The sequence below is a fragment of the Rhinopithecus roxellana genome, chromosome 5, assembly GCF_007565055.1.
Source record: "Rhinopithecus roxellana isolate Shanxi Qingling chromosome 5, ASM756505v1, whole genome shotgun sequence".
Taxonomy (NCBI): domain Eukaryota; kingdom Metazoa; phylum Chordata; class Mammalia; order Primates; family Cercopithecidae; genus Rhinopithecus; species Rhinopithecus roxellana.
The window spans coordinates 110840254-110859717 of record NC_044553.1 but is presented as its reverse complement, the minus strand read 5'-3'; the positions used below and the strand labels follow the sequence as shown (position 1 = coordinate 110859717).

General features: G+C 36.8%; 1 protein-coding gene across 2 annotated transcripts in view; it reads left to right on the top strand.

Moving 5' to 3' along the window:
* Positions 1 to 19464, top strand: part of PEAK1 (pseudopodium enriched atypical kinase 1) — a 300449-nt gene that overhangs the window by 151857 nt on the left and 129128 nt on the right. Inside the window, exons 5-6 of one of the 2 annotated variants that reach the window (XM_030930492.1) lie at positions 6130 to 6213; positions 9259 to 9418. The gene's annotated coding sequence lies outside the window, so the exon portion shown is untranslated. The remainder of the gene's footprint in view (positions 1 to 6129; positions 6214 to 9258; positions 9419 to 19464) is intronic. The other variant, XM_010373269.2, reaches the window with a different exon arrangement.

The window sequence follows — 19464 nt, the reverse complement described above, 5'->3', positions numbered from 1 at the left end:
AGAAAATCATTTGGTTTTTCACTAAGTATGATGTTGGCTATGTATATTTTACAGATGCCCTTTTTAAAATTAATGAAGTTCTTTTCTATTCTGCATTTCCCAAAGTTTTTGTTATGAATGAGTATTGAAATTTGTTAAATGCTTTTTTGTCTTTATTTATTGAAATGAAAATATTGGTTTTCTCTTTGATTCTGTTAATATGGCTGATATGGTTTGACTCTGTGTCCCCACCCAAATCTCATGTCAAATTGTAATCCTCCAGTTTGTCAAATTGTAATGCTCCAACACTGTTGGAGGAGTGGCCTGGTAGGAGGTGAGTGGATCATGGGGACTGACTTCTCGACTTGCTGTTCTCGTAATAGTGAGTTCTCACGAGATCTGATTATTTAAAAGTGTGTAGCACTTCCTCCTTCTCTCTTGCTCTTCTGCTCTGCCATTTGAAGATGTGCCTGCTTCCTCTTCATCTTCTGCTGTGATTATAAGTTTCCTGAGGCCTGCCCAGCCATGCTTCCTGTACAGCATGTGGAACTGCAAGTCAATTAAACCTCTTTTCTCCATATATTACTCAGTCTCAGTTCTTTATAGCAATGCAAGAATGGACTAATACAATGGTTACATTAATTTGTTTGAGATGTAAAATCAACCTTGCGTTCTTTTTTATATATTGCTGAATTTCATTTGCTATTTTTAAGAATTTTTTTTTTTTGGTATCTGTGTTTATGAGGGATAGGGTTCTTTTTTGAATTTTTTTTCTAGTTTTAGAATCAATCCAATACTGGTTATTATAACATCAGTTTGGAAGTGTTTGCTTCTCTACTCTCTGGAAGAGTTTATGTGGGTTTGGTATTTTTCATTTACATGTTTGATAGAATTCACCAACAAATCTTTTGGGAGCTAGAGTTTTCTTTCTTTTTCCTTTTTTTTTTTTTTTTTTTTTTTGAGATGGAGTCTCATTCTATCACCCAGGCTGGAGTGCACTGGCGCAATCTCGGCTCATTGCAACCTCCGCCTCCCAGGTTCACGTGATTATCCTGCCTCAGCCTCCTGAACATCTGGGATTGCAGGTGCATGCCACCACACCCAGCTAATTTTTGTATTTTTAGTAGAGACAGGGTTTCACCAAGTTGGTCAGGCTGGTCTCGAACTCCTGACCTCGTGATCTGCCTGAGTTGGACTCTCAAAGTGCTGGGATTACAGGCGTGAGCCACCGCGCCTGGCCCGGAGTTTTCTTTGTGGGAAGGTTTTACAAATTCTAATTCTTTGATAAATTTAATATTTCATGTTTTTAATGTTATTATAAATGGTACTTGAATGTTTAAATTTCTGCTTGTTGCTATAGAAATAAAATAGATATTTGTGTATTGACTTTCTATTCTGCAATCTTACTAAAATTATTTAATAGTTGTAGTATTTGTTTCATAGATTTCAGATTACCTATTAAGTCAGTATTGGTAATCCGTATCTTTTAAGGAATTTGTCCATTTTATCTTAGTTGTCAAACGTATTGGCATAAAATCATTTATAGTAGTCTTTTTTTTTTAATGTCTGTAGATTCTTTAGTGATAGTCTCTCCTTTTATTCCTAATATTGGTGATTTTCTGTTTCTTCTCTTGTTCAGTCTACCTACAAGTTTACCAATTTCATTAATTTTCTCTCAAATAACAGTTTTTGGTTGCATTGATTTTTCTCTATTTTTCAGATATCTTTTTTTTTAAATTTCCCTTCTTTGTTATTTTGTTAACTTTGCATTTACTTTGGCTTAATTTCCTCCTTTTTTCTAGCTTCCTGTGGTGTGAGGTTAGATAATTGAGTTTAGACCTTTTCTTCCCTAATAAAGGAATAGAAAACTATAAATTTCCTCAAAGCACCTTTTTAACGGCATTTTACAAACTTTTATATGTTGAGTTTTCATTTAGCTCAAAATATTTTCTAATTTCTCTCATAATTTCTTATTTTGTCCATAGATTATTTTAGAAATATATTGCTTGATTTCTTTTTTTTTTTTTTTTTTTTTTGAGACCGAGTTTCGCTCTTGTTGCCCAGGCTGGAGTGCAGTGACATGATCTTGGCTCACCACAATCTCCGCCTCCCAGGTTCAAGCAACTCTCCTACCTCATCCTCCCAAGTAGCTGGGATTACAGGCATGCGCCACCACACTGGCTAATTTTTTGTTTTTAGTAGAGATGGGGTTTCTCCATGTTGGCCAGGCTGGTCTTGAACTCCTGACCTCAGGTGATCCACCCACCTCAGCCTTCCAAAGTGCTGGGGTTACAGGCGTGAGGCACTGCGCCTGGCCCCTAATTGATTTCTAAATATTTGGGAATTTTCTAGATATCTTTCACTTATTGAATTCTAATTCCATTGTGATAAGGCACTGTGTATAGTTTCAATTCTTTTAATTTGTAAGACCTATTTATCAATTGGTGCATAGTCTGTCTTGGCAAATGTTTCATGGGCATTGTAAAAATTTATATTTTGCTTTTGTCGATTGGAATATTTTATAGATTGCAATTCAGTTGAGAGTGCTGCTTAAGTCTTCTTTATCCTTGCTGCACTTTTGTCATCATATTTATTCTTTCAGTTAATGAGAGAATGTTGATGTCTCCAACTGTTATTGTTTGTTTCTCCCTTCAGTTCTGTCAGTTTTTGCTTTGTGTATTTTGTAGGTCTAGCATTGTGTGCATACACATTTAGATTTGTTCTGTCTTCTAATGAATTTACCCCTTGATCATTATGAAATGTCCCTCAGTGTCTCTGATAACATGTATCTTTTTTAATTTAGTATAATTGTCTAGTATAATTACAGCTCTTCCAGCTTTCTTAAGATTTCAGTTTGCATGGCATATCTTCTGTCCTTTTACTTCTTATTTATTTTTTTCTTTTTTGAGACAGAGTTTCGCTCTTGTTGACCGAGGCTGGAGTGCAATGGCATGATCTCAGCTCACTACAACCTCCACATCCCAGGTCAAGTGATTCTCGTGCCTCAGCCTCCGGAGTAGCTGGGATTACAGGCACCCGCCACCATGCCTGACTAATTATCCTTTTAGTTTTAACTTACTTTCTTGTTTTTAGTGTGAGACTTTTATAGACGGCATATGTTTGGTTCTTACTTTTTTATGTCTTTTAATTGAAATATTTATATGATTTACATTTAATGTGTTGCTAATTTGATTGGGTTTAAATCTACCATCTTTCTATTTGTTTTCTATTAACGCTTCCTTTGAATTAAGTAAGCTTTGGCATTCTATCTAACCTCCACTATTGGCTCAGTCATTTCCTTATTGGCTTTGTTCTACTTATTTTACTGATTCCTTTATAATTATATATGCCTCTTTAACTTATTATAATCTACCATTACATAATATTATACCATTTCTCATATAATGTAAGACCTTTACAACAGTATTCTTCCATTGTCTCACAGTCATTTTTTTCTCTCTGACCGTTTTTGGTAAATTATATTGCTGTGTTTTCAAATTCACTACCTTCTTTTTCTTCTGTGTATAAACTACTGCTTATCTATCTAGTGAAATATTCATTTCTCTCTATATATTTTATCTCTAGAAGTTATTTTTCGGTTCTTTTTGAAAATCTTCTGTTTCTCTCTCTACTATATCCTTTTTTCATTTATGTCTTTGAATATAGGGCCTAGTTATTTACAGCCCTTTTAATGTCTTTGCCTGCCAATTCTATCATTTCTATCATTTCTGGGTTTCTTTCTATTGACTGATATTTTTCTGGTTATGGGCCACATTTCCCTGATTCTTACTATGTCCAGTAACTTTTTTATTAAATGATAAATATTTATGAATTTAAATACTTGAATCCTTAATCTTGTTGTGTATCTTTAAAGAATGTTGGACTTCTTCCCAGAAAGCATTTTTGTTAAGTACAGATTAATTTGTTCAGTTGTAGGCTTAAACACTCCTTTCAGGCGTATCTAGAGTAGCCTTTATACTAGGCCCCTATCTCAGTGGTTTGGCCCTTCTGGGGTCCCTGCTGATTGCTTTGTATATTTGGATTTCTCCCTTCTTGCTGAAGGGAGCTTGTTGAACTCTTGGTCCTGTGTCAGCTCTGAGAATCTTTGTATTGTAACTCTCTGGTAACATTTTTTCCTTAGATGTTCTTCTCTGGTCTCAAAAAAAAATTTGCCCTGCTTCATGTAACATTTTTATCTAGCTAAATGCTCAGGAGAACCCTATTCAGATTACTTTAGCTGTCTCCCTCTTCTCTGGAATTCTGCCCCATAAATTCTAGCCTTCTTGGCCTCCTTGCACTTTTTTCTATCTCTCCAAGTAAACAAGATTGCCAAGCTCTGTTTAAGTTCTTTCTCCTGTTACTGAAATGGTAAATTTCTTTCTGGCTGAGAGCCTGAGTTGATGGTAGGACTCCCCTTATTTCTGTTTTCTTAGGGATCATAGTACTACACTGCCTGTGTCTGAAAATAGTCCTTTCCAGTATTTTATGCTGTATTCTAATTGTTTATGGTGAGAGGATTGTCCTGGCACTGTTTACTCTCTCATGGTCAGAAGCAGAAGTTGAATCATTCTAGAATAGGTTTTAATGCTAACACCTTTGCAGAATTCAGAAGCTCCCAGGAAATTGTTTCTTAACACTTATCCATTGATGTACTTTTTCTCAGTATTGTTATAAATGAACTGTGTCTGCTATGGGAACTATTATTTATTTTTCAAATCAGAGAGCCCATTACAAACTCTAAATCAGAAACTGATCAGAAGAAAAGGATATATCATACTTAATAAATTTTATGAATCAGGAAAATTGATTTCTTGAGAATATAAAAATTGTCTCTATTATGAGATGCTAATTTTAAATACAAAATTATTAACATTCATTAGAAATATGAAGGAATAGCATTATCAGAGTGTAAGGACCAAAATAAATCATTTGATCTAGTCTTTTAAAATAGGAATTCTAAAATTTTAGAGAATAGCCATGTGGAATGTAGTTTGTGTTAGAAATTTGGCAAATGTTATCTGTAAAGGGCCAAATAATGTATATTTTGGACTTTGTAGGCATTTAGTTCCTGTAACAACTACTTAATTCTGCCTTTATGGTAAAAAATCAGTCGTAGACAATCTATAAACAAATGAGCTGGCTGCGTTCTGATAAAATTTTATTTATGGACCATGAAATTTGAATTTCATCTAGTTTTTATGTCTCAAAATATTCTCCTTTTGATTTTTTTCAACTCTTTAAAAACGTAAAAATTATTTTTACCTAGCAAGCCATATATAAGCAGGTGGCAGGTTGGATTTGAACTATGGATAAAGGCTTGACAACCCCTACTTTATGATTTAAAAATCTCCTCAGTAAGCTGTCAGATTCCTAGTAGACCATTGTATTTCCATTCTATATGATGTTTTTTTCCTGAAACTATTCCCTACTATTAAGTTAAATAGCAAAGTAAATAAGATCACACAAATTTTAGCCTGTAGGGCTTTGAAAGATTATATAGTATCAAAGGTTTGAAATAATTTATAGTGTCTGAGTTTCTTCAACCAATTGGGAAATTTAGGCTAGTGTCTAATTTATCTTACTACCAAGCCTGCACATTTTATATTTTTCAATCATGCAAGGCTAAATTCCTTCCTCCCTATTTTTGTTTTATTATGCTTATCTTATTAATGTTCCCAAATTAGTATGTAGTTCTTTATCCTGAATTTAGTCATTTTTGGATGAAGTTGGCTGGTTACTCATGAACAGAAAGTCCCTTCACCCCATATTTAACTTAATGCTGTCCCCACCTACAAGATCCTGGATTTTTTTCCTCTTAGTTCACAATCTTGAGACTATAGCCTCTTTTCTGCATTACCTATGTTTCTATAATGTCTTTCACATAACCCTATTAGCCAGTTAGAATACAAAATACATTTCAAAGCATATTTTCTTTATTCTACCTGATGTCCTTTAGCATACTGGTCAGTCCCCTGTTAGAATGCTCAGAATTTGTTTTCTAATATCTATCTGAAGCAGGATTGAAATATGTGCCCTACTGTTTTGTTTGGTGCTATATCCATAATGGTAATTCAAGTCCTACTTTAGAAGAATTATTATGCATTTCATAGTTTATAACCATAAGTGTATTTTCTTTCCTTCCTCCTTAAGGTGTATAGTTGATGTTGTTCTTTACCAGTAGCCAAAATCCAGTACCATGAAAGTTCTGGAAGAAACTGCTTAGGTTTAATTTAGGTGAGTGCTGCTATTGCATCATAAATGGTTGGTGACATAGCAGCATGTGGCTGCATATTTGGGAAATACTTTTCTTGTTTGCATGTCTTCATGATGTTTTCCCAAAACATCGTAACACTGTCAAGAAATAAAACAGAAAGGCAACTTCTTTCTTTTCTAATGCAGGGAGAGAAGAACTTTTGTTTTCAAATATGAAATAAAAATAAAGATTGGTACTGGCAGAAGCTTTGAATAAATGGCAAGTCAGAACCCAAACACAATTTCCGTTGTCAGTAAAATAAGTTAACAATTTAAAATGATTGTTATTTCATTGTTGTTATTACACAGGAATAATTAGTAAATAGATTTAAAATCAGGCCAATTTTTAAATTTTGGGCATGGTAATGGTATGATATTTAAGATCTCTTCTCACAAATTGTTAATTAATTGTTTTGATAATTTAGAAACATTTTTTCTAAGAGCATTATATACTTCTACCTGTCTTATGACGTGTGTGCCTTATATCTGGAAAATTCTACTCCTAAATCTTTACGTGTGTCTGGCTCATTTTATTCAATTTCAACTTGGCACATCTCCTCAGAGAGTTTTAGTATATATACTATCTAAAACAGCATCTTCACCTTCCCATTCTCTTTGTAACACTCAATTTTATTTTTTTCAGAACATTGAATATCTCTGAAATCAGTTTATTATTTGTCCATCTATCTGTCCTAGAAGGTAAACTCTATGAGAGCAGAGATCTTGCGTTTTTATTGTCTCTCTAGTACTTAGAACACTGCCTTTCACACAGTAGTTCCTAAGTATATAATTCATATATGGTTGACTAGAAAGATGCATAAATAAAAGTATGTCAGCGGGCGTGGTGGCTCACACCTGTAATTCTGGTACTTTGAAAGGCTGAGGCAGGAGGATAGCTTGAGCCCAGGAGTTCAGGACTAGCGTAGGCAATGTAGTGAGACCCAGTTTTTACAAAAAATGTAAGAATTAGCAGAGCGTGGTGGCATGTGACTGTAGTCTCAGCTACTCAAGAGGCTGATGCAGGAAGATTGCTTGAGCCTAGAAGGTCAAGGATGCAGTGAGCTGTGATCATGCCACTGCACTCCAGCCTGGATGACAGAGTGAGACCCTGCCTCTTAAACAAACAAACAAACAAAATAATAAATACTCATTGCTGCTTACTTGGTTAGAAAATAAAAAAATAAGAATAAAGAGAAAAAAATTTTAAAAAAGAACATATCCTCAATGACCTGTGAAATAATAAGCAGTCAAACTTATGTATATATTGGAATCCCCAAGAGGAAGAGAGAATATGGGACAGAACAATTTTTTTTTAAGAAATAAGTGCTAAAAATTTCCCATATTGGCCAAAAATATAACTCACAGAATGAAGGTCAATAAACTCCAAGTAGAATAAATACAAAGAAAATCAAATCTAGACATATAATAGTCATACTACTAAAGTCCAAAGTTAGGCCACGCTTGGTGGCTCACACCCGAAATTCTAGCACTTTGGGAGGCCAAGGCAGGTGGATCACCTGAGGTCAGGAGTTTGAGACCAGCCTAGCCAACATGGTGAAACCCTATGTCTACTGAAAATACAAAAATTAGCCAGACGTGGTGGCTGGTGCCTGTAATCCCAGCTACTCAGGAGGCTGAAGCAGGAGAATTGCTTCAACCCAGAGGGTGGATGTTGCAGTGAGCCAGTATCGTGCCACCTGAGCCTGGGCAAAAGAACAAAACTCCATCTCAAAAAAATAGAAATAAAGTTCAAAGATAAAGAGAAAATCTTCAAAATAGCCAGAAAACAAAAGAAGCATTAAATACGGGATAGCAATAATATTACTGACAGCTGACAGAAAAATCGAAGACAAAAAATTATGGAATCACATCAGTAAAGAGTTGTAAGGAAAAAGAAGAAAAAAAAACTTTAAATCAAAATGCAATATCCAATGAAAATATCATTGAAAAATGAAGGTAAAGTAGACAATTTCAGATTTTAAAAACTTAGATATTTATTGTTAATAGACATACAGTATAAGAACTACTAAGAGTTTCTAAGTCTGAAAGGCAATGATACCAGATGGAAACTCAGTTCTACAGGAAGAAATGAATACTACCAAGAGTGATAAATACAAATGACTTTTCTTTTTTTTTTTCTCTGTCACTTTCTTTTAAAAAAAGCTGACTTTTTAAAACAAAAGTTGAATAGTATCATTATGAGGTTTTGTAATATATGTAGAAGTATAATATATGATCATACTAGCAAAAGAATATTATAATAAATAGAATTACAGTCATCCTTGGTGTGTCCTCAGGAGATTGGCTCCAGGACCACCCCCCATGCATACCAAAATTCATAGATGCTCAGGTTATTTATATAAAATGTGGTGTTTGCATATAATCTATATACATCCTCTTGTATATAGTGTACAGTAACTCAGTTATTTTCCTTGTGTTTGGTGTTATAGTGAAACAAATTAGGGGTTGGGTCAGTTTTGAACATGCATAAAATGGATGCCCAAGAATCAGAAATAAGTAGAGATGTATTTAATTTTGGGTGATATTTTTAAAAACCAAATTAAAAATCGTACTTGAGCCTAAACTAAAACTGCAAAGTGGCTAGTGAAGTATTTACATTTGGAGATACCTGCTTTCAATATTTTAGAAAGGTTATACCGAAGTTGGACATTGTGGCCCTTAGTATCATATTTTTATAACATTTGAGTTTAATGACTTGTCATTCAATTAATATTCATAAACTTCTAGTAGAATAAGTCTCTACAAAAACAATCAAATGAAGACTTAGAAAATCTCAAGTGCATCAGTGCTCTTTCGGTTCTTGTAAGTTACTGATACTTTGGTATGCCATGGGGAGGTCTTGAGTGTGTGAGGTTCTATGCGTATCTCCACCTAAGTAAAGAAGATATTTCTTAAATGAATTATAACTGTTGAGTGAGGGTGATATTGGGAATATCTAAGAAAAGATGTCCAATATATTTGAAACTATATTACTCTCCTGTTTTGCTCTGTTTTTTTCTCTTGCAGTTAACATTGCTGTCTTCAGAAACTAAGGAATGAGAGTCAAGGAAGAAAGGACATTCGTCTTGGAAAGACCCAAAGCACCTTGAAATTTGGAAGGAATGTTATGCCAACTGCTAAAACCACCTTTGTCACCAGAATGAATGAAGTGTTTCAGATTTAAACGGTAAGCAGAATTCTCCTAACATGTTACATTTCCACCAAGAATTTTAGATGACTGGAAAGAATTTATTTTTAAGTTTAAATGTTTAACTTACATGCCAAACTATAGATAAAGCTTAAAATTTTATAACTTACTTAGTGTAATCAGACTTTGGTCCTTAATGTTTGCTCACAAGAGTTTTTTTTCCCCTAGTTATAAACTTAATTTAGAAATGTAAGATTATTTGAGAAAGAATATGGAAAATACTAGTATATTTATTAGTCCATCTGATGCAGGGCAGGTGAGCCCCAAAGCAGAGCTTAACCCATGAGGGAACTTGGCTTTGCGAAGGCAAATTAAAGGGCAAGCCAGAGGTAGAAAAAACAGCTTTATTGAACAGGCAGTGTTACAGCTCCAATGGTATCACAGCTCTTTGACTGCTCCTGCAGAGCAGGGGTACTTTTGCAGCTCAGGACAGTTTTGCAGTCATATTTATGCATTCTTTTAACTGCATGGAGATTAAGGGATGATTTATGCAGAAATTTCTAGGGAAAGGGTAATAATCATTGGGTCATTGCCATGGAAAGAGGCAGTAACTTCTGGGTGTTGCCATGGCAACAGTGAATTCACATGGCATGATTGAAGGCTGCTGGTCCCCCTGACATCACCATTTTAGCTAGTCCTCTATCTTGTCCAGTGTCTGAGCCCCACCTCTGGAGTCAAGTCCCGCCTCCTACCTCTCATCCTTCAACAATTACTTTTTCGTTTCATAGAAATAATCAAGTAACATAGGTAGTAGTTCCTATTCAATATACAAAGGGTTTTTTGGTGTTATTTTTTGAACTTTATTTCATGTTTTGTTTTCCTTACTTGACATCTAGTCTCTACATATCTTACTTTAATACAATCTTTGTTTACTCTTTTGCCTCTCTTTCTTTCTACCTTTTGAAAATCATCTTGAAATAATTGGGAGTTATAAAATCCAGAATAGTAAAGGAGAGGGAAATTTTAAAGGATTATAAGATTTTTTCTTCTTGTGAAATTGAAAATACTATTTGATTTCAAGTAGAGTAGAAAGCAATTATATGAAGGCTTAAGATTCTTTATCATTTCTTTATCATTCTTAGATCCTCTTAGTCTTAGGCCAGAATTATTTCAATTCATGTTTTGTAAAGATTCAAATATTTCCAATTTTTAAATGAAATCCTAGTGAACAATTATAACTCTTACTCATTGGATTTCTATTAATTTGATTTTGAGAGATAATCATTTGTTTGCTTGAGTCACTATGTCTTGATAGTGAATGGGTATGACGGACTGAAACTAGTTTCTTGCTTTGAAATGCAGGAGATGTGAAAAGTCAATCAAATAGCATCATGTACTAGTTCTAATGATTCTAAGGAATGCAGAACCTGTTTCATGTTGATAAGTATAAGGCAGGAGAAATTATATACCAAAGAATGAATGTTCTAATTATTCTTCCCTGTACTAACATTAACCTTGATTTAAAATATCTTGGACAGGACATGGTGGCTCACGCCTGTAATCCCAGCACTTTGGGAGGCCAAGGTGGGCGGATCATGAGGTCAGGAGATCGAGGCCATCCTGGCTAACACAGTGAAACCCCATCTCTACTAAAAATACAAAAAAATTAGCCAGGCATGGTGGCAGATAACTGTAGTCCCAGCTACTCGGGAGGCTGAGGCAGGAGAATGGCGTGAACCCAGGAGGCGGAGCTTGCAGTGAGCTGAGATTACGCCACTGCACTCCAGTCTGGGCAACAGAGTGAGACTCTGTCTTTAAAAAACAAAAAACAAACAAACAAAACAAAAATTAGCCGGGTGTGGTGGCGCGTGCCTGTAATCCCAGCTACTTGGGAGGTTGAGGCAGGAGAATCGCTTGAACCCAGGAAGCAGAGGTTGCAGTGAGCCAAGATCGTGCCACTGCACTCCAGCCTGGGTGACTGAGTGAGACTCCATCTCAAAAATAACATAACATAACATAACATAACATAACATAACATAACATAACATAACATAACATAACATAAAATATAGTAGTAGTAATGTGTACTGAGTGCTTACTATATATGAAACATTGGGATTAGTTTTTAATATGCTTAGTCCATTGGGCCTAAACTGGGTGGCTTGAAAACGACAGAAATGTATTTCTCATGGTTCTGAAGGCTGGGGAGTCCCAAAGTACCAGCTTATTTAGTATCTGGTAAGTGCATCTACTTTATGGTTCATAAATGGTGTCTTTTCACTGTGTCCTCACATGGCAGAAGGGGCAAGTGAGCTCTCTGGAGTCTCTTTTATAAAGATTCTTACTAATCCCATGCATGAGGTCTCTGGCCTCATGATATAATCACCTGCCAAAGGCTCCATCTCAAAATGACAACACATTGGGGATTAGGTTTCAACATAAGAATTTTGAGGAGGACACAAACATTCATTCAACGGAATACAGATTATCTTTAAACCTTACAAAGCTGCTTGACAGTAGGTCTTGTTATTAATGTTTCCATTTTATATATGAGGAAATCATTCTCAAAGTTAAGTAAATTGTCCAATATCAAATGACTATTTAGAGGTACAGCTAAGCTTGTCTGACTCCATAACCTCATCTCTTAACTACCAAAGCTCATTTGAGAAAATAATAGATTGGCCAGGTGTGGTGGTTCACACCTGTAATCCCAGCACTATGAGAAGCCAAGGTGAGAGAATCACTTGCCAAGAGTTTGAGACCAGCCTGGGCAGCATAGCAAGAACTCCATCTCTACCAAAAAAAAAAAAAAAAAATTTAATACTACCAAGGAAATATTTAATAATATCAGTTCTACACAAATTATGCCAGGAAATAAAAGAAGGTTTAACACTTCCCAACTCATTTTATTAAATCAGTAGTATTGTGATATCAAAACAAGTCAAATAGATTACAAGAAAGAAAACTACAGGCATAGACAAAAAATCTTCTAGAAAATATTGGCAAATAAAAACCTGCAATACGTAAAAATGATAATGCATTATGAAAGTAAGTTTTATCCCAAAACATTCAAGGTTGTTTTAATCTTCAGAATGAATCAATGCAATTCACCATATCAAGACATTAAAAGAATGGGAGGCTAAGAAGGGGGGATCATTTCAGGTTAGGAGTTTGAGACCAGCCTGGCCAATGTGGTGAAATCCTGTCTCTACTGAAAAAAAAAAATAAAAAACTTAGCCAGGTGCGGTGGCACACACCTGTAATATCAGCTACTCTGGGGCATGCTGAGGCCCAAGAATCTCTTGAACCCAGGAGGTGGAGGTTGTGCCACTGCACTCCAGCCTGGGCGACAGAGTGAGACTGTCTCAAAAAAAAAAAAAAAAGAAGAAAAAATTTAAAAAACCCATATGATTACTCAGTGGTTAGATACTGCATTAATTCATAATTAAAAATCTCAGCAAACTAGGAATTGAAGGAATTTCCTCAGCCTGGTAAAGGGCAAAGAGAACTATCATACAGCTGATGTAACATTTAATGGTGAAAAAGTGAATGCTTTCTTCCTAAAATTGGGAACAAGACAAGGTAGTCGTATCAAGTTCAGTAAAGCAATAAAAGAAATAAAAAAAAAAAAGGAAAGAAATCAAAGGAATACAGATTGAAGAGGAAGAAGTAAGCTCTCAGTATTTGCAAATGAAATCATTTTCTATGCACAGAATCCCGGAGAACCTACCAAAAAGTCTACTGGAACTAATGATAAGTTGTGAATTAGTAAAGTCACAGGATTCAAAATCATTATATAAAAATCTATCATATTTCTATACACTATGTTTTTTTGAGACAGAGTCTCGCACTGTCACCCAGGCTGGAGTTCACTGGTGTGATCTCGGCTCACTGCAACCTCTGCCTCCCATGTTCAAGCAATTCTCAAACCTCAGCCTCTTGAGTAGCTGGGATTGCAGGCGCCCACCACCATGCCTAGCTAATTTTTTTTTATTTTTAGTAGAGACAGGTTTCACTATGTTGGCCAGGCCGGTCTCAAACTCATGACCTCGTGATCCGCCCGCCTCGGCCTCCCAAATTGCTGGGATTACAGGCGTGAGTCACCATGCCTGGTCCTTCCATACACTATTAATTAATAATTGGACATTGAAATTATAAAATTTACAATAGCATTTACAATAGCACCATGAAACACAAATACATAGATACAAATTTTTTTAAATGTGCAACATCTGTGCTGATAATCTACAAAACACTCATGAAAATAATCAAAGAAAATCCCAATAAAGAGATATTGTGCTCAATTATTGGAAGAGTCAATATTGGAGTTGTTTTTTGGTTTGTGACAAAGTCTTACTCTGCCACCCAGGCTGGAGGTCCAGACCGCTCACTGCGGCCTCAACCTCCTGGGCTCAAGTGATCCTCCTACCTCAGCCTCCTGAGTAGCTGGGATTACAGGCACAAGTCACCATGCTTAGTCAATATTAAGATGTCAGCTCTCACAAATTGTTCTATAGATTGAATAAAATCCCTATCAAAAGTCCAGCAGGGGCCAGGCGCAGTGGCTCATACCTGTAATCCCAGCACTTTGGGAGGCCGAGGCAGGCAGATCACGAGGTCAAAAGATCAAGACCGGCCGGGCGCGGTGGCTCAAGCCTGTAATCCCAGCACTTTGGGAGGCCGAGACGGGCGGATCACGAGGTCAGGAGATCGAGACCATCCTGGCTAATACGGTGAAACCCCGTCTCTACTAAAAAATACAAAAAAAAAACTAGCCGGGCGACGAGGCGGGCGCCTGTAGTCCCAGCTACTCGGGAGGCTGAGACAGGAGAATGGCGTGAACCCGGGAGGCGGAGCTTGCAGTGAGCTGAGAGCCGGCCACTGCACTCCAGCCTGGGCAGCAGAGCAAGACTCCGTCTCAAAAAAAAAAAAAAAAAGATCAAGACCACCCTGGCCAACATGATGAAACCCCGTCTCTACTGAAAATACAAAAATTAGCCGGGCATGGTGGCACGTGCCTGTTGTCCCAGCTACTCAAGAGGCTGAGGCAGGATAATCACTTGAACCTGGGAGGTGGATGTTGCAATGAGCCAAGATCGTACCACTGCATTCCAGCCCGGTGACAGAGTGAGACTCTGTCTCAAAAAAAATAATGTCTAGCAGATTTTTTTTATAGGAGTCAACAGACTGATTCTAAAAATTTTTTGGAAAGGTAAAGGAACTAGAAACCCAAAAACAATTCTGAATAGAAACAAAGTAGGAAGACTCACACTACCTGGTTCAAGACTTACTAATCAAACTGCAGTACTTGAGCAGTATATTGTCATTAAAAGGATGAAGAGATCTGTAAAACAGAATAGATAGTCCAGAAGTAGACACACACACATTCAATTGTTTTTCAACAAAGATGCAGAGGTAATCTAATGAAAAAAGATGAATTTTTTCTTTTTTCCTTTTTTTTGAGACAGAGTCTCACTCTGTTGCCCAAGCCAGGCTGGAGTGCAGTGGTAAAATCTTGGCTCACTGCAGCCTCTGCCTCCCGGGTTCAAGTGATTCTCCTGCCTCACCTTCCCAAGTAACTGGAACTACAGGTGTGTGCCACCATGCCTGGCTAATTATTTTGTATTTTTAGTAGAGACAGGGTTTCACCATGTTGGCCAGGCTAGTCTTGAACTCCTGACCTCAGGCGATCCACCCGCCTTGGCCTCCCGAAGTGTTGGGATTACAGGCATGAGCCACCGTGCCTGGCCAAAAAGATGAGTTTTTTTCAACAAATGGTACAAGAACAGTTAGACATCCTTTTTTTTTTTTTTGTTTTAAATTGTTTGAGACAGAGTCTTGCTCTATTGCCTAGGCTAGAGTACACTGGCATGATCATGGTTCACTGCAACCTTGACTTCCTGGGCTCAGGTGATCCTCCCACCTCAGCCTCCAAAGTAGCTGGGATGGTAGGCATGTGCCACCCTGCCCAGGTAATAGGCATCCATTTAAGACCAAAAACAAAAAGATATAAAAGATGCTTGGCCTGTACCTGACATAAGCCTTGGAAATAAATGAAAAAGAGTAGATTATTAAGAGATTCACTTTGTACAAGTGGGGAAGAAATAAGACTGTGAAGAGAATCGAAACATTGAAGTGGTAGGGGGAATTATTGAAAGACAGTTCAGTGTTTTGACTGAGGGGCATTATGTATTGTAGAAAATGTGTATACATTATGAATAAATTTTCTTTTATTCCACTTGCTTATTAAGCACCTTACAATTCACAGAACATTGTGTTAGACTGGGAGGATGTTATAAAGGTCCTTTGAGGCCGGGTATGATGGCTCACACCTGAGGCTAAGGCAGGTGGATCACTTGAGGTCAGGAGTTCTGAGACCAGCCTGGCCAACATGGTGAAACCCTGCCTCTACTAAAAATACAAAAATTAGCTGGGTGTGGTGGTGCATGCCTATAGTCCCAGCTACTTGGGAGGCTGAGGCACGAGAATTGCTTGAACCCAGGAGGTGGAGGCTGCAGTGAGCCGAGATTGTGCCACTGCAGTCCCGCCTAGGTGACAGAGCAAGAGTCCGTCTCAAAAAAAAAGAAGAAAAGAAAAAGTCCCTTGAGGAAATTATATGTAAGTAATAACAAAACACTGATAAATGTTATTATAGTTGGACCAGGAGAGCCCAGAGGAGAGAGCAATAAATACCTATACTCATCCCTATTGGCTTCCCTAGCTAGCCCAATGAGCTCCAAGTGCAGAAGGGAACTAAAGGCTGGAGTATTCTGAGCACTGAAAAATGTCAATAGATCCACTGTTCCTTTGAGGACTTTGAGAAATTGTTGTTAATTTGATAGCTAAACTCCAATATGGGATATCTTCCATCTGCTGCCACTGAAATCTGTGATAATTACCTCAGTCTCAAAGAGTAGACAAAGTTTCTTTTTATCCTCCTTTTGCTGTCATTTGATCTGCTTTAAAGTCGGCTCGTCTTTCTCTTGCCTGTAGTTGCTAGCCATTCCATACAGTCTGTATCACACAGCAAAGGTGTTTTTTTAAAGACTACCAAACTCTGTAGGAATGAAAGATAATTTTTTTCATAAAGGAGTCGTCATCATATTCTACACAGAGAAGTAAGAGTTGAATGTGATTACTTTTGCCAACCATCTGTGGGTTTCTTTTTCTTTTTCTTTGTTTTGTTTTGTTTTGTTTTGAGAAAGAGTTTTGCTTTTGTTGCCTAGGCTGGAGTGCAGTGGCGTGATCTCAGCTCACTGCAACCCCTGCCTCCCAAGTTCAAGCAATTCTCCTGCCTCAGCCTCCCGAGTAGCTGGGATTACAGGCATGTGCCACCACGCCCGGCTAATTTTGTATTTTTAGTAGAGATGAGTTTCTCCATGTTGGTAAGGCTGGTCTAGAACTCCTGACCCCAGGTGATCTGCCCGCCTCAGCCTCCCAAAGTGCTGGGATTACAGGTGTAAGCCACCATACCTAGCCCATCTGTGGGTTTCTGGTACACATTCTCATCTCTCTTTGAAGGATTATTCATTGCAGCTTGTACTCACACTTTCCTTAAAGCAAGAACTACTTTTATTTTCCCTCAGCCTTCTATCACATAGCAAGAGCGTTGGTGGAAATTGTTTTTCCGTAAAAATAACTGTGCCACCTACTCTTCCAATGCTGCTGATTAAGAAAATCATTGATCGATTTTTCCTGGGGAATAAATTAAGCTTTTTCCTGAGAGTGGAAAGAAATAAATGATGGGATGTAAAGAATGAAGATGGCTGTGTTTTATGAGGAAAATGTTTATGCAGTTGCCATGGAAACAACATGTAGGCATTCAAAACAGGAGCTTATGATATCTCTGTATTTGTCAAATATAAATCAGATATGAGTTGCATTCATTCTCATTCTTGGCTCAAGTTTAGTCTGACACATGGTTATGTAAAATATGCTCCTGCTTTAGTGTATTTGCTTAATATTTGCAAGAATCTAGCAATACACTGGCTGCCATGTTTTAAAATCATATACTGGAAGCATAGAAATAAACTAGGGAAAGCATTTCTCAGCAAATAATTCCTAAAAGATAGCAGCACAATCCCATTGTGACTTTCATAATTAACAGAGGTAATTAATTTTTCTTAATTGAAACATATTCACAATGTTGGGCCTAGTTAATTGGTACAAGCTAATTGTGAGTGATGTCAAATGCTGAATATGCATAGTTTGGTAGTTTCTTCTTATTTAATATATGTGATTTCATTTCATAAGTAGAGTAAGGCACAGTAGGCAGTGTTTCTGAATGATTGTTATACTTTCCTGTTGGAAGACATCAGTTGACTTGAATTTCATGTGTTATAAGTGAGGCATGATAGAAAGCTAGAGAAAGCGTACAGTGGATTTTGAGGATATGGAGAATTTGACAAATTTTCCATAGCTTGAACTTTTTTTTAGTAACTGATTCCAAAGATAATACAGAAAATACAAACCATACCTGCAACTACTGCCTTTTAATGGACACAAACTGAAAATAGGAAAATCTAAAAACAGTTAGAATAGACCCCTTTCGTGGAAAAAAAAGTGATACCCTCTTAACTCCAATTCTTTATCCTTTCTTGCCACCTTTGTTAGCGATTTCATAGCCCATCAGTTTATCATCCTGTGTATTTTCTCCTGTTACATTTCCTCAAAGGCATGGACTTTGAGCAGATAGCCTAGAGGCTTAATGTCTTATTAAAGCAGTAATTGTTTAAATAGTGCACCGTAATTTAATGAGACCAAATAGAGATTGGTGGGAAAAGGCTAACTGGAGAAGGCTTTTCAGAGGAGTTAAGTTTTAAGTCAAAATTTAAAAGGTGAAAGACCTTTCTAGAGGGCATTTTAACAACATGTATTATCAAAACTTTAAATATATATATATACACACACATGCATAAATATATGTGTGTTTGTGTGTGTACTGTTTGATCCAATAATTGTACTTCTAACAATTTACCTTAAGGAAATAAAGATGTGTGCAAATATTGAATTAGGAGAATATTTACTAAACCCTGTTTATAATAGAGAAATATGGAACATACTGTAAATACTAGAATTCAACATCAAGTTCGAAGGATTGGGTAATTAATGTTAAGATAAATCCAGAAATTGAGTGTGTAGCTATTTGAAATGATATTATAGAAAAATATTGATGTGGAAAAATATTTGTTATATATTATTCAATGAAAAAAGCAGGAGTTTGATTGGAATAGTATTAAATGTACAGATTAGTTTGAAGAAAATTGACATCTTTACTATGCTGGGTCTTCCAGTTGAACCTAGTCTATGTCTCCATTTATTTTGGTCTTCGATTTGTTTTATTAGCATTTTATAGTACTCAACATACCCCTCCTATTATTGGCTGTCTTAGATTTATACCCAAGGATTTCTTTAAAAATTTTCTTTATTTGGAGCTGATCTGAAAGTAATTTTTTTTTTTTTTTTTTTTTTTTGAAACGGAGTCTCGCTCTGTCGCCCAGGCTGGAGTGCAGTGGCCGGATCTCAGCTGACTGCAAGCTCCGCCTCCCGGGTTCACGCCATTCTCCTGCCTCAGCCTCCCGAGTAGCTGGGACTACAGGCACCCGCCACCTCGCCCGGCTAGTTTTTTTGTATTTTTTAGTAGAGACGGGGTTTCACCGTGTTAGCCAGGATGGTCTCGATCTCCTGACCTCGTGATCCGCCCGTCTCGGCCTCCCAAAGTGCTGGGATTACAGGCTGGAGCCACCGCGCCCGGCCTGAAAGTTTTTTAATTTTGGTTTCTATTAGTACACTGCTTGTATATAGAAATATAATTGACTTTCCTATGTTGACCATGTATCCTGCAATCTTAAAATACTTATTAATTCTAAGAAGTTTTTTGTAGATTCCTTGGGATTTTTCACATACATCGTCGTGTCATACGCAAATAGGTATAGTTTTATTTTTTCCTTTCCAATATATGCGTTTTACTTCTTTTTCTTGTCTATTGCATTAAAACTTTCAGGATATGTAGAAGAGGAATGATGATAGTATAGGCATTCTTGTCTTGCACCCTCTTCAGGAGGAAGTAGTCACTCTCACTATTA